At 35.4% G+C, this 13,025-nt stretch overlaps 1 long non-coding RNA gene across 1 annotated transcript; it reads left to right on the top strand.

Moving 5' to 3' along the window:
• The first annotated feature begins 4,558 nt into the window (after nucleotides 1-4,558).
• Nucleotides 4,559-5,887, top strand: LOC115979237. Its single transcript, XR_004088992.1, has 3 exons — nucleotides 4,559-4,802; nucleotides 4,891-4,966; nucleotides 5,074-5,887. It is a non-coding gene; the product is annotated as an uncharacterized LOC115979237 (long non-coding RNA).
• The last annotated feature ends 7,138 nt before the right edge of the window (nucleotides 5,888-13,025 follow it).

The raw sequence follows: 13,025 nt of genomic DNA, 5'->3' as shown, positions 1-13,025 counted from the left end.
ATTTACTCAATTTAAGAATAAAACTTGTTAAATGATGCAATGGCATAGCAATGACATCTCTATGCCTCTTCGGTTTTGGTACAAATGGCCTTGAATGAATCCACATGGGTTCACATGTGGATTTGTTTGCTTTGAATAATTTCTTCGTTTCTTACCATTTACCACTTACCAGAGAAGTTAAAATTCGTCTATCAGTATCATTCATGTTATGTAACTCAGCTGCCAAGGTTGTTTGGATGCTCTCAACTTGGTAAGAAGTTAACTATTGCTTTAGCACAATGTTTTTTATGCACTAAAGATGCTTATCTTTGATTGCACGTAATGCCCACAATGCTGAAGAGGATGATAGTGACAATCCTTCATTCTTTAAGTCAGTTGATAAGTTTCCAGTTCATTGGAGGATTAGTCTTGAAGGATCAGTTTCCAGTCCAAAGTTCTTAGCTTGGTATGATCAGTTTCTGTTCGAGTAATTTAGTTTCACCTGGCTTTACTTATTTTTGTGCCTGAGTCTATTCTATCTCATTTTGTTTCTGGTACATGGGATTCAGTGGCTGTGCTGGCATCATCTGGCACATAGTAACCTTTAAAGACTTGTGCAATGACAAATCAAACCAAACAAGCCTATGTTGCTGCTCATGAACTTGCAATCGAGGGGCTTGATGCCAATTCAGCTGGCCGGTTTGGACGACAAGTTCACCAATGGCCTTGCTGGTAATTCTGAAACTTTCTAATTTCTATGTTGGCTTTTTTTTTTTTTCTTGTGGATAATTTGGTTTCTGATTTTTTTTTTTTTTTTGGTAGCTTGTTGTTTGGGATAAAAAAAATTTGTGTTTTTATTTTTATTCTTTTAATATTCTACCAAGTTGAAATTAACACAATGTTTGTATTCTTTGGTCTTTTCATTTACATAGAGACAATTAATTAATTTTTGAACAATTGCTAATCGCTTATTTTTTTGTTAGCAATTTTTCATAGCTATTTATTCAGTGAAAAGGATGAAAATTTGAAACCTATTTTTTTGGGTGTGATGTTGATTTTGATTGGTTTAAAGATAGATTTTTTTTTCTCACTATAAATTAAACTCTAAAGTGCCCATGTGTGTAGCAAGTAGTTTTGATTGTAATGGTCCGGGTTTCTAATATGTTTTTCTTATGAAAAAACCTCAGCCAGTTATCCACCAATGGAAAATTGACCAACATTAAGAGGATGCATTATGTGGATCACAGGTCTGAGATGTTCAGGTTCGATGCTATCATTCATTCATTTGTATTGACAAATGCTGTTTAGTGTGGCTATGTATTTAGGTCGAACTATAAATACAGAAACACATGTAGATGCTAGTAAGCAAACTTATCTGATATTCCATATTTTTGTTAAAGATTGATAATGTCCCACGGAGATTGAATCTATCCATTGTGATTCGCCTTATATTGGAGACAAATCCTGCATGTTATTTGTTGCTTTCAACTCATTTTGTATTTCTTAATTAGAGCTTGTTTGACACAAGAACATTTTCAAATTTCAATAAATGACCTTCTTTCAGTATATTTTGATGACTTTGGTGATTTCTTTGCCTTGCCTCACCAACTTGTGTGCTTAAATTCCAACTAAAATGAGATGGATTAATATGATCTTCTTGGATATCCAACTTACTGTATAGAATTTAGTGAAAATAAGTTTAACAGCAGGGCTTGAAGCATGTTTATTCTTGCACTGCAGACATATGGATCAATCATATCAGGAATGCAACAGCTGTTATCTAAGTTTTCATTCAACATCATCGAATCTTGACGATCTTAACAGTGGTCTAGGTGGTAAGTTTATCTGACCAGGATGAAGTATGAGTGTCAAAAAGGTTTTTTTTTTTTTTTTTTTTTTTTTTGACGAAAACACCATTTTGGTCATTATATTTTAGGGTTACAATTAATTAGGTCATTACATTTTAGTAGCAGTCAATTTGGTCCCTACTATTTTCAACTTGCAACCAATTTGGTCCCTGCCGTAATCTCACTAACGGAAAATATCTACGTGGTTAACGGATTGCATTGTTGGCATGTCTAATATTATAAAATTAAATCTGATGGTGACGTGTATATATTTTGTTGACCACATCAGCACTTAAAATGACAAAAAAGGCATGTCAGCATTTAGAAAATATACATAACCATTCAAATAAAATTTCAAAACTTTATAACAACAATTTAAATAACAAAATTATCAATTTCTTTTTTTTTTTGGCATCCGTTTCTTAAAAAAAATATATATATAAATAAATAAAAAATTCTTGACATCCAAACACAATAACAAATACAAAAAGAAAATCTCAATACAGTGCCAAAAAATAAAGAAAATCCACATCCGTGCTAATGTCTCTCTACCCTGCTAATGTCTCTGGGTGAATCCCTTTGCTGTGAATCACAAATCTAAGCCTTCCCGCCACCGCTACTCAACACGCAACTAAAACATCAAACTTCAACCACAAATCCAAGACGCTCCAAGTCACCACCGTTCGCCCCTCACAGATTAACTACAACTCAATGGCCTGAAGTTTGGCAACCAACAACAACTCAAATTTCAACCCACCTACAAGCTGCCAACAACCGTAATAACAAAATCGAAGATATATACCCAGATCGTGATCTGGACCAACAAGAGGCGACCCGAGTGTTGGAATCAACGTCTCCGGCTTTGACTTGGAGCAACCACGCTCCCTGTGTAGCAAGACGATGACTCTCGCAGCGGTGCCGTCGTGCATCTTATTGTCAGTGTGGAGAGCTATGCGGATGCCAGCCTAGGTAGGCTTGAGATGGAGGAGCCAAGAGAGAGGAATGAGATACTAGAAAGAGAGAGACTAGAGAAGATTTGAGTTCTGGGTTATCCGTTGATGAATGTTAAGAGAGAGAAGTGAAATTCCGTAAGAAAAAAAAAAAAAAAAAAATTTAAATGTTGACATGGCTTTTTTGCCATCTAATATCAAATTTGATTTTTTTAATGTTAGACATGCCAACAATGCAATCCGTTAGTCACGTAGGCATTTTTCATTAGTGAGATAACGGTAAGGATCAAATTGGTTGCAAGTTGAAAATAATAGGAACTAAATTGACTGTTACCAAAATGTAGGGATTAAATTGACCGTGACTCAAAAATGTAAGGATCAAAATAGAGTTTTTTTTTTTTAACCGTGGCATTAATTTTGCGGAATCTGGACAGACACTTGTATATATTTTAATAGGTAATCAGAGGTGATGAACTTGTAATGTTGAACACAGCGATATAAATGTTATTTTAATCTTTAGGTGTAAAAAAATTTTCTTTGAACATAAATCCTTATATTAATTAGAGTCATCAAATGTTATAACTTCAGCCACTTATGATAAATCTATTTTAATTATAGCAACATGGTAAAAGGACTAAGGAAAATGGTGAAAACATACTCTTTACTGGCAATAGATTGCTTATTCTACTGGAAGCATGTTTACAATGCTATGACAGTGAAGCATTGTGAATGGTGAGAGGCTAGTTAATTCTTAGTTTACATGCCTTTGAACTGCACTCCATGCGTATGAGCTTGTGTGCACAGCTTTGTTTATCTGACTTTGATACCAATACTGATACTTATATTCAAGCATTTATAGTCTTGCTTGTACTGTATCAATGACTGGACATTGAAAATAGATGTTTCAATGGTTTCCATAAAGGCCAGGAACAGAAAAGCTGTGTCTTCATGGTTGCAGGTGTGATACTAAATGGCAGGCACCCAAATAATTCTGTTTGTATATGCATTTTTTGGTCTGTGGCTCCGTTTAGGGAGAGAATGAGGATAACTATTTCCAGATATTGACTTCTTTTCCTTGCTACCAAATGTGGCTTTCTTCTTTGTTTCCTACCTTGCAACAAAGCATGGCTTTCTTTAGCCTTTCTCCTGATAGATGCTCGTAAGCAAACTTATCAAACATTCCAAAAGGGCAAAAATTGCTGAATAGACTATTTCCAGCAAAATATTAGGCGCATGGAATATGTTCAAACTTATTTTGTTAGTTAGACTCTTTTCGAAAGTCAGAGTTTGCTAACTCGACTTTGGGTTGGAAAGCAAACACTATAGTGGCGTTTTTTCTGAATTGGCATTTTCTATAAACGCTGCTAATAAGTTTGAACGCATACCATGCGTCTAATATTTTGCTGGAAATAGTCTATTCAGCAATTTTTTCCTTCCAAAAGGAAATATTTGGGTTTTATTTCTTTCAACAAATAATTAAGTCTGAAAAAATAAGTATATAAGATTATCGTACTGAACGTAAATGTCTCATCATTAGTTCTGTAACAATTCATATTATTTTTCTAAAACTTTATAGTGATATTAGTATATACGTAAAATACTATGGCCATGATCGCTGTAATTTTTAGCACAAACTATATGGGCAAGTCCACAATTTTTTTGTGTGTGTTTTTCCATAATTAAGAAATGTCTATAATAATATGTAGTTCCACATGAACTCATCAAAATGAAGTCACAACAATAATATATTTCATCTTGTATTTTGCAAACACAGTGGATGGATTCATTTACCGAAAGACAATGGTAGTATGGTGCTCATCACATTGGTATACGGGCGGCTTCTTAAGCAACAGTAAAATCATTAGTTTAATCAATATGGATGCTGAAAAAATTGGAGACTTCTGCTGGTAAATCCATGGAATTTGGTTGGTTGCTTCCTGGCCCTCATCATCTTCAGAGCAAAATCAACCCTCTCTCTAGTAATATGGATCCTTTGCAACAGCACTTGGATAAAGAGATTTGGAAGGTTAGAACTAGACATTATAATTTTAAAATAATCATATGAACCTTCTCCCTCTTGCATTTTTTTCAACTAAGATAACTTGATATGTCAGGATCTCAACAAGCATAATCTCACAATGATAGTGAATCAAGATCAGAGGCTTCTTGGTGCACCAGGTGTAGAAATTAGTAAGACGTTGCAATATAACTCCTAGTTTCTTTTACTCTCTCTTTATCAAAATTTACCATCTATCTTTTATTGCTAATTGGGTTTTTCATTCTGGAATCTGTGCAAGGTTGCAGTTGCGGAAGATAGAGAAAATTGGAGCATTGGACAGCTCAAAGCTGTACCAGTTCTACTTCATTTTATGCTTCAAAACTAGGACATTTTTCTAAATCTCACAGACCCACCATGTGTAAATCACCAATGCCTCCTTGTCATCACCTGTATTGTCATCATCTCAATTTTGAACCTCGGTTTTGGTTTTTATGAATACTGGAATCATAGACTTATCACTAGCAAATCTGTGTTCTTAGTCATGACTTGGGTATTAGCAACTTTAGTTATAGTCTTTTCAAAGAATAGAACACTAAGTGAAGACATAAGGTGGCCATTAATCCTTATCCTCTTGTGGATCTTTTCCTTCATCTTTGATTCGGGTTCTCTCTTTACAAAATCACCCATTTGAAATCAATTGATTTGCCAAGTCCTTTGCCAGAACCTAACATATTTGATTTTGCTACCTTTCCTTTGGCAATACTGCTTTGTTTCAATGCTTTTCCTACTAGTTGTACTAGGAAACACAATGACATAGTAGAACCTTTACAGCAAACAGAAGTTGAAAGTTCCTCTGGTGATGATGATGCATTCTTTAATTGAAATCCAAAATCCACTATGGTCTGATTCATGCAACCATTTTCTTCTTTGCAAAGACAGTGGAGTTCCTTACTCAAAGATAATGGACTATCGGTGCTCAGCACATCAGTGTATGAGTACGAGCAACTCTAATGGTATTGATTTACAAGAAAACTCTATCAATTAAGCATGCTGGTTCAAGCAATGACAGAATCATAAATTCAATCAACATGGATGCTGAAAAAATTGGAGACTTCTGCTCATACATTCACGGAGTTTGGTGGCTTCCAGTCCAGGTCCTTCTGGCCTCAATCATCCTCTATAGGAATCTAGGAGGTGCCCCCTCCACGGCTGCATCTTTTCTTTTGCGACAGTTTTGGTGATGGTATGCAACACACCTTTGGCCAAAATGCAAAAAAAAGCTTCACTCAAAGATTATGCAAGCCAAGGATGCAAGAATCAAAGTGAATTCAGAAACTTTGAAGAGTATGAGAGTGTTGAAGCTGCATTCATGGCAATCCACTTCTTGAAGAATCTCCTTCATCTGAGGGAAACTAAGAGAAACTGGCTGAAAAGATACCCCTTTGCAAGCTCAGCAATGGCCTTTCTCTTCTGGGCTTCACCGACTTTTGTTTTTGTTTTCACTTTTGGCGTATACATAGTATAGAACATATCATTGACAGCAGGAACAGTCCCTACTTTAGCCACTTTCCGTGTTTTACAAGAAACCATCTACAACCTACCAAAGTTCATTTCAATGGTGGCTCAAGCAAAGGCCTGTATTGATCGTATCCAATAGCTCAATGGGGAAGATCATAAGAAGATAAATAATCATGCTTCCATAGCTTCCAACATTGCTGTTGAAATTTACATTGTGGAATATGCTTGGGAAAGTGATGAAAAAATACAAAGACCGATAATCAGAATTATGGAGAAACATGAGAATATTGAAAGGTGAAAAGGTTGCAGTACGTGGTTCTGTTGGGTCAGAAAAGTCTAGCCTTCTCTCTACAACACTAGGTGATATTCCAAGGATTTCTAGTGAGGAGTAACAGTTTATGGAAGAAAGGCCTACGTGCCCCAGAGTGCTTGGATTCAAACAGGCATGATTAAAGAGAATGTGTTGTTTGGCAAGGAAATGGACAAGCCATATTATGAGGATATACTGGAAGCATGTGCTTTGAACCAGGACATCAAGATTTGGCTAGGCAGAGATTTGAATGTAGTTGGAGAGAGAGGGGATGAACTTGAGTGGAGGACAAAAGCAGAGGATCCACTGACAAGAGTTGCATATACTGATGCCAGTGTTTATTTCGTAGATGACCTTTCAGTCCTATTGATGTGCAGACCAGAACGTATTTGATCAAGGCAAGTTACATTTTATCATTGTGTCTTAACTTGATTTTTGTTGTGCATGCACCATTAGATGTATTTCAATTAAAGATAGAATGCTTTTTGCAAAAGTGTTTCCTGCAACTATTGTCCCAAGAGCCTATGCCATCTATGCTACTCATCAAGTGGAATTTTTAGATACTGTTGACCTTGTTCTGGTAATTTATTGGAATCCTTGTCCAACCCCTACTTGAAATTTCCTCTCAAGCTGCTTATCACTTGGTTTTAAATGCAAATTTTGATAGGTGATGAAAAGTGAAAGTATGAAGATCTGATTGCAGATCCAGATGGTGAACTTGTTAGACTGGATATTATGCACAGTGGTGGTCTTGTGGTTTTTGCAGAGGGTCTTATCCATGAAATGGGATCCCTTTATGCACGTTTTGCTGATTGATGATATTATTTAGGTAATGAGTAAATGTGAATAACCATCTTCAATTTGCTTTATGTCAAATTTATTTATGTCTTTAGGCTTCTAATGTATATTTTCCTGCGAAAATAGAATCTCGAACAACTAGAACTAAAAAGTTCCGAGGTAGGTAGCTTGGGGAAAGATTCTCACTATATATAATCTAATTAGAAGACATGCTGATGGAAAAATGGTGTCTAATATGTAAAAATAGTGATGAAAATGTAGATCATTTGCTACTTCATTATTGTCCAGTAGCTATGGGTTTATGGAAATTTGTATTTGTAGCTACTAGGGTGAAAGGGTGATGCCTAAGATGGTGAAAGGAGTGCTTCAATGCTAGCATCGAAGTTTTAAGACTTTTAGAAATAGAGCATGTAAGTTGCTCTTTGTTTAATGCATGTATGGAGGGAGAGGAATAGGACGATGTTTGAAGAAAATTAATTAACTCCAGAGAGATTCAAATTTCAGTTCCTAGAGTCACTATGCTATTGGCTATCCTTAAATGTGAGTAGACCACTTTCAATATTTGATTTCATTGATTCATTGTATTTGTAACTGTTCGTAAGGGATTGTTGGGTATACAACCTGTATACTCCTTTGGTTCCTACGTTTAATGAATTTCTACCCATGGCAGGAAGTATCATAAGTAGGTTGCTAATTTTTCAAGGAGCCTTTTGGAACATCTTATAGAATCTATTTTCAAATTTTGTACTACATTGGATCAGATGGTTGTAAGGCACCAAAGTTTATAGTTTTATGAAGAAAGATTATTGATAATTAGGTTGGTACTCTCTTTGCATCCACTCTTATTGATAATTAGGTGCATATAAGTGTATTAGATAATTAGGTTCGTACTCTCTTTGCATCCACTCTTATTTTATGTCTTCTGCTTCTTACCTGTTTTTCTGCAAACGTTTTTGAATCTTTATGGGATTATCAATGTATACATATTTGGGTTAACGACATTCAAGAGTGAGTAGGTGGTGATTTTTTCTTCTTATTGTTCTTTTACATTTGCAAGTCTATTATTGTAAAGTGCTTCTGCTTCCACATTGTAAGTCTGATTTTGCATCTTGCTTCCACAGTCCCTTCATTCCCCCACCCCTATCTCTCTCTTCCCATTCTTCTGTAACTGCTATGAATTAGTTAACATAAACACTTTTAGCTAATACTCTGTGTCTGGGACTTTTGTTCAATTGTGTCTGGCGTTATGTTGGTTATAAAGTTACAATCTCATATGAGACTGAATCAGTTGTGTCACATGGCTCATAAATGTCAAGGTTCATGAAGTTCTTGTTTCAAATATGACAAGAGAAGGATATGATTATTGGATAGGTTTCTAACATACCTACTGGTTGAATATGAATCCAACAATTGTGTCTCACAGTGGAATAGGGAAAAAGCTACCTAGTTCGTGAATAAGTTGCCTCTCACAATCTCCTCTCTCTTTTTTCCTTGCATTTATATTCAAATCAGTAAGATATTCCTGTTGGAAATGCCATTTTTTTCCTCATATGTCATGGAAGAGGGAAGAAAAAGAGTGTTAAATTGTCCAGGCAACATTTAGCCTGTGTGGGGATCTTACAATTTTGATGCCTAGACATGCATTCTGATATTTATTGTTTTTTTTTTTTTTTTTTTTACCTTTTTCACATTCTATCATGTTTCACATTGATATCCAGTTATACCTGCTATGATCAAACTTATATATTGTTGGAAAGAAAATGTGCAGCAATATCACACTACACATAATCCGTAATGAAAAAGATTATATATATTTTTTATCTAACTATACTTTTAAACATATATGTTGCACACATTTTTTTTTTCTTTTAATCTTTAAAAATTTCACATTTCTTACAACTAACATGCTACATCACTAACTTGGTGTTCATTGCACCTTTCTGAATGCTTATTCTCAGGTAGCCTTTCACAATTCTGCCATAACCTCCTTGTTTTCCTTGTTTTGATCATCTTGGTGAGTCTGTCAAGGTCATCTGTTGACCCCAGTAAGTTTACACGTCTCGCTTGTTCTTAATAAAGTAAATTACAAAAATGTGTGCAGAAATTGACAACTACATAAAACTCAAAGAATGGAAGAAATTGAACTCTTATGTCTCCCCAAAATTGAAAAACTTCAATTTTAATGTGTGAAATTTACACATATCAAGCATGTTTCTACCTACACATTATCTTCAGATTTCTTTTAAATATCAACGCTTAACTAATTCACTTGATGATCTATCTCAGGCTTAGCAGGACTGGCAGCTTCCTATATTTTGAACATAAATGTTCTTCGAGCATTGGTGATATGGAATTTGTGAAATGTTGAGAACAACATCTTATTGTTTGAGAGAATTCTCCAATTGACTAATATACCAAGTGCATCAGCAGCACTGAATGGGTCATCCAGGAAATAAACATCCGCATCACTATAGATAGCCTTGACCAGTTGGATTCTCTGCTTTTGCCCTCCACTTAAGTTCATCCCCCTCTCTCCAACTGCACTTAAATTTCTGCCTTGCCAAATATTGATATCTTGATTCAAAGCACAAGCTTCCAATACATCATCATAGAATGCCTTGTTCATTTCTTTGCCAAACAAGACATTCTCCCTAATTGTAACTATTTGAATCCCAACACACTGTGGGACACAGGCTTTTCGTCCATAAACTATTACTCCTCTCCCATAAATCCTTGGAATTTCACCTAGTATAGACTTTCCTGACTCAACAGAACCACATACTGCAACCTTTTCACCTTTCAATACTGTCATATTCTCCATAATTCTGACGGTAGGTCTCTGTATTTTTTCATCACTTTCCCAAGCATATTCCCCAATATCAATTTCAATGGCAATATTGGAATCTATGGAAGTATGATAATTTATCTTCTTTTGATCTTCTCCAACTCTTGGACACGATCAACAGAGACCTTTGTTTGAGCCATCATTGAAATGAACTCTGGTAGGTTGTAGATGGGTTCTTGTAAAACACAAAGTGGCTAAACCAGAGGGGACTGTTCCTGCTATCAACAGTATGTACAATATTATGCAAATTCCAAAAGTGAAAATAGAAACAAAAGTTGGTGAAGCCTAGAAAAAGAAGGCCACTACTGAGCTAGAAAATAGGTATCTTTTCAGCCAGTTTCCCTCAGATAAAGGAGATTCTTCAAGAACATGGGTTACCATGGATGCAGCTTCAACACTCTCATACTCTTTAGAGTTTCTGAAGTCACTTTGATTCTTGCAGCCTTGGCTTCCATAATCTTTGAGTGGAGTCTTTTTTGCATTTTGGCCAAAGGTGTGTTGCATACCATCTCCAAAACTGTGGCAGATGATGCAGCAATGGAGGGGGCAGCTCCTAGATTTCTATAGAGGATGATTGAGGCCAGAAGGAACTGGACTGGAAGCCAACAAACTCCGTGAATGTATAAGCAGAAGCCTCCAATTTTTTTGGCATCCAAGTTAATTGTATTTATGATTTTGTCATTGCTTGAACCAGCATGCTTAATTGATAGAGATTTCTTGTAAATCAATACCATTAGAGTTACTCGTATTCATACACCAATGTGCTGAGCATTGATTATCCATTGTCTTTGAGTAAGGAACTCCACTGTCTTTGCAAAGAAGAAAATGATTGCAAGACTGTAACTATAGTTGCTAAATCCCACGTCATGGAGAAGAATGATTTGATAGTGATAATTCTTTGATTCCAGTATTCTCTGTACCTTTTAGTTCTGTATGGAATATTATTATAAAAAAAAAAAAAAAAAAAAAAATCGAATGGAGACCAGAATTTTAACAGTCATTGCTTCTCCTTTATTGGATTTATCATATCTGTTTTCCTGAATTCAAGCTGTCTATTTTTGCGCACTAAGAATATGCTCATATATGTCTTCATTTCAACGTTATATAACTCCTTAGTCCTTTTTATTTTTATTTTTTAATTTTCAGTTTTGAAAGGAAATTAAAATAGAAGAAATCACCTTTGATATTGACTCTATTGAGTATATCGATTTACATTAACTGTCAATGGTGAATGTAAAAATGGTGGCAACTGCCAACAATGGATCATGTTTCCATCAAAAAATTGTGAAATATATAATTTAAATTCCTATCATTAGTCCATGCTACAAGGATCTTGAAATTTATACTACAAGGGTAATGCTACATTATGCTGCCTATGCACTTTGGTAATTGCTGCCCATCTATAGTCCTTGAAAAAGTACTTGACAGAGAAGGATAACAATTAGCAGGAACTAGAGCTCATTTATAAGCAAATGTGACAAAGGTTGAGTTAACAATCCATTTCACCCTACAAGTTTCTGTTTCTTCTTCCTGAGCTCTCTTTGTAAGTTTTCCATTGTTGATTGGACCTTCAAAATTATCTTACAGGGTATACAAATTAAGGACTCATAATACTGGAGTGGGTGGAATTGAATAATAATATTTTATTGCAAAGTGTCGCTTGTCTCTTCTCATTTGATTGTTTAAATTTAAAATTCAATCCTGACATGTGAATACTGAATGGGTGCGGTATCAATAACATTTACCAATTTTCATTGTAAAATTTCATCTTTTGCAATCGTGTCTCCCCTAACTAGGTTTTCTCTACATGGGGAGAATTGCACAAAAAAGTCCTTGTGTGTGTGTGTTTGAAGTAGTGTTAGTGCTACTGTGCAAAACCTTGATTTGAGGTGAATGGCAACAAGGATGATTAATTTCCCTTTTTATCCCAGAATTAATGGATATTGTATATCATTCACATAGCAATGTGAAAATGTGCAGATCACAGAATTTTTAACAATAAGAATTTGCTCAGATAAGGTTCCAGATATACAAAGAATTCTGAGTTCAATCCTGAACTAGTTTTGTGATATCAATGCAAAAGCTCAACCTATGATTACTTTTAGGGGGGGGAGTGGGAGAAATAAGAACAAACACATGAGAAAAACCTCTATCCGAGATTGCCTCTAACTAAAGTTTGAGATTGTCAAGTTGTCTGATTTAATTTTCTGATAGCTATGGATCCTTTGGTTAAGAATTAGAATTGGCTAACATGTCACAGGCAGGAACTTCCATATCTTACATCCTTAGCACAGTGACATAGTATAGGTAGCATAGCACCTCACTCATCTACAACCAGAATTGTCTTGCTGCACTGAATACAGTGCAATTATAGGGTTCATGCTTTGTGTTGATACCTTTAGCCCTGCTTTTCACCAATATGTAAGGATCCCGAATGCTGACACCTTGTATTCCTTTCATGTTAGAACTTAGGTCGAAAGAAAAAATTGTTGTTGACAGCTTTGGCTACAATGATTTCATCTTTTTTGAGGCGTTTGCAAAAGGCTTGGACCATCAATTATTTAAAGATTTTGAGCGTGGAGTTGGAGAATTTTTCTTTGGGATTGGATCTCTAGGATCACAGCATTGACACATAATACATTTGTAAAACGTGGGAAGGACATGGGAGAGTTATGGCTTTTTCCCCACTCTCTACTGAAAAAGTGGTATTTTACCAACAATTTTCTTGTTTTAGCTCACATTGCTAAACCACATTATAGAGGCAGAATTTAATCATGCC

This window comes from Quercus lobata, chromosome 3, assembly GCF_001633185.2.
Source record: "Quercus lobata isolate SW786 chromosome 3, ValleyOak3.0 Primary Assembly, whole genome shotgun sequence".
Lineage (NCBI taxonomy): Eukaryota > Viridiplantae > Streptophyta > Magnoliopsida > Fagales > Fagaceae > Quercus > Quercus lobata.
The sequence above is the reverse complement of the archived record's forward strand: the minus strand, read 5'-3'. Positions and strand labels throughout refer to the sequence as shown.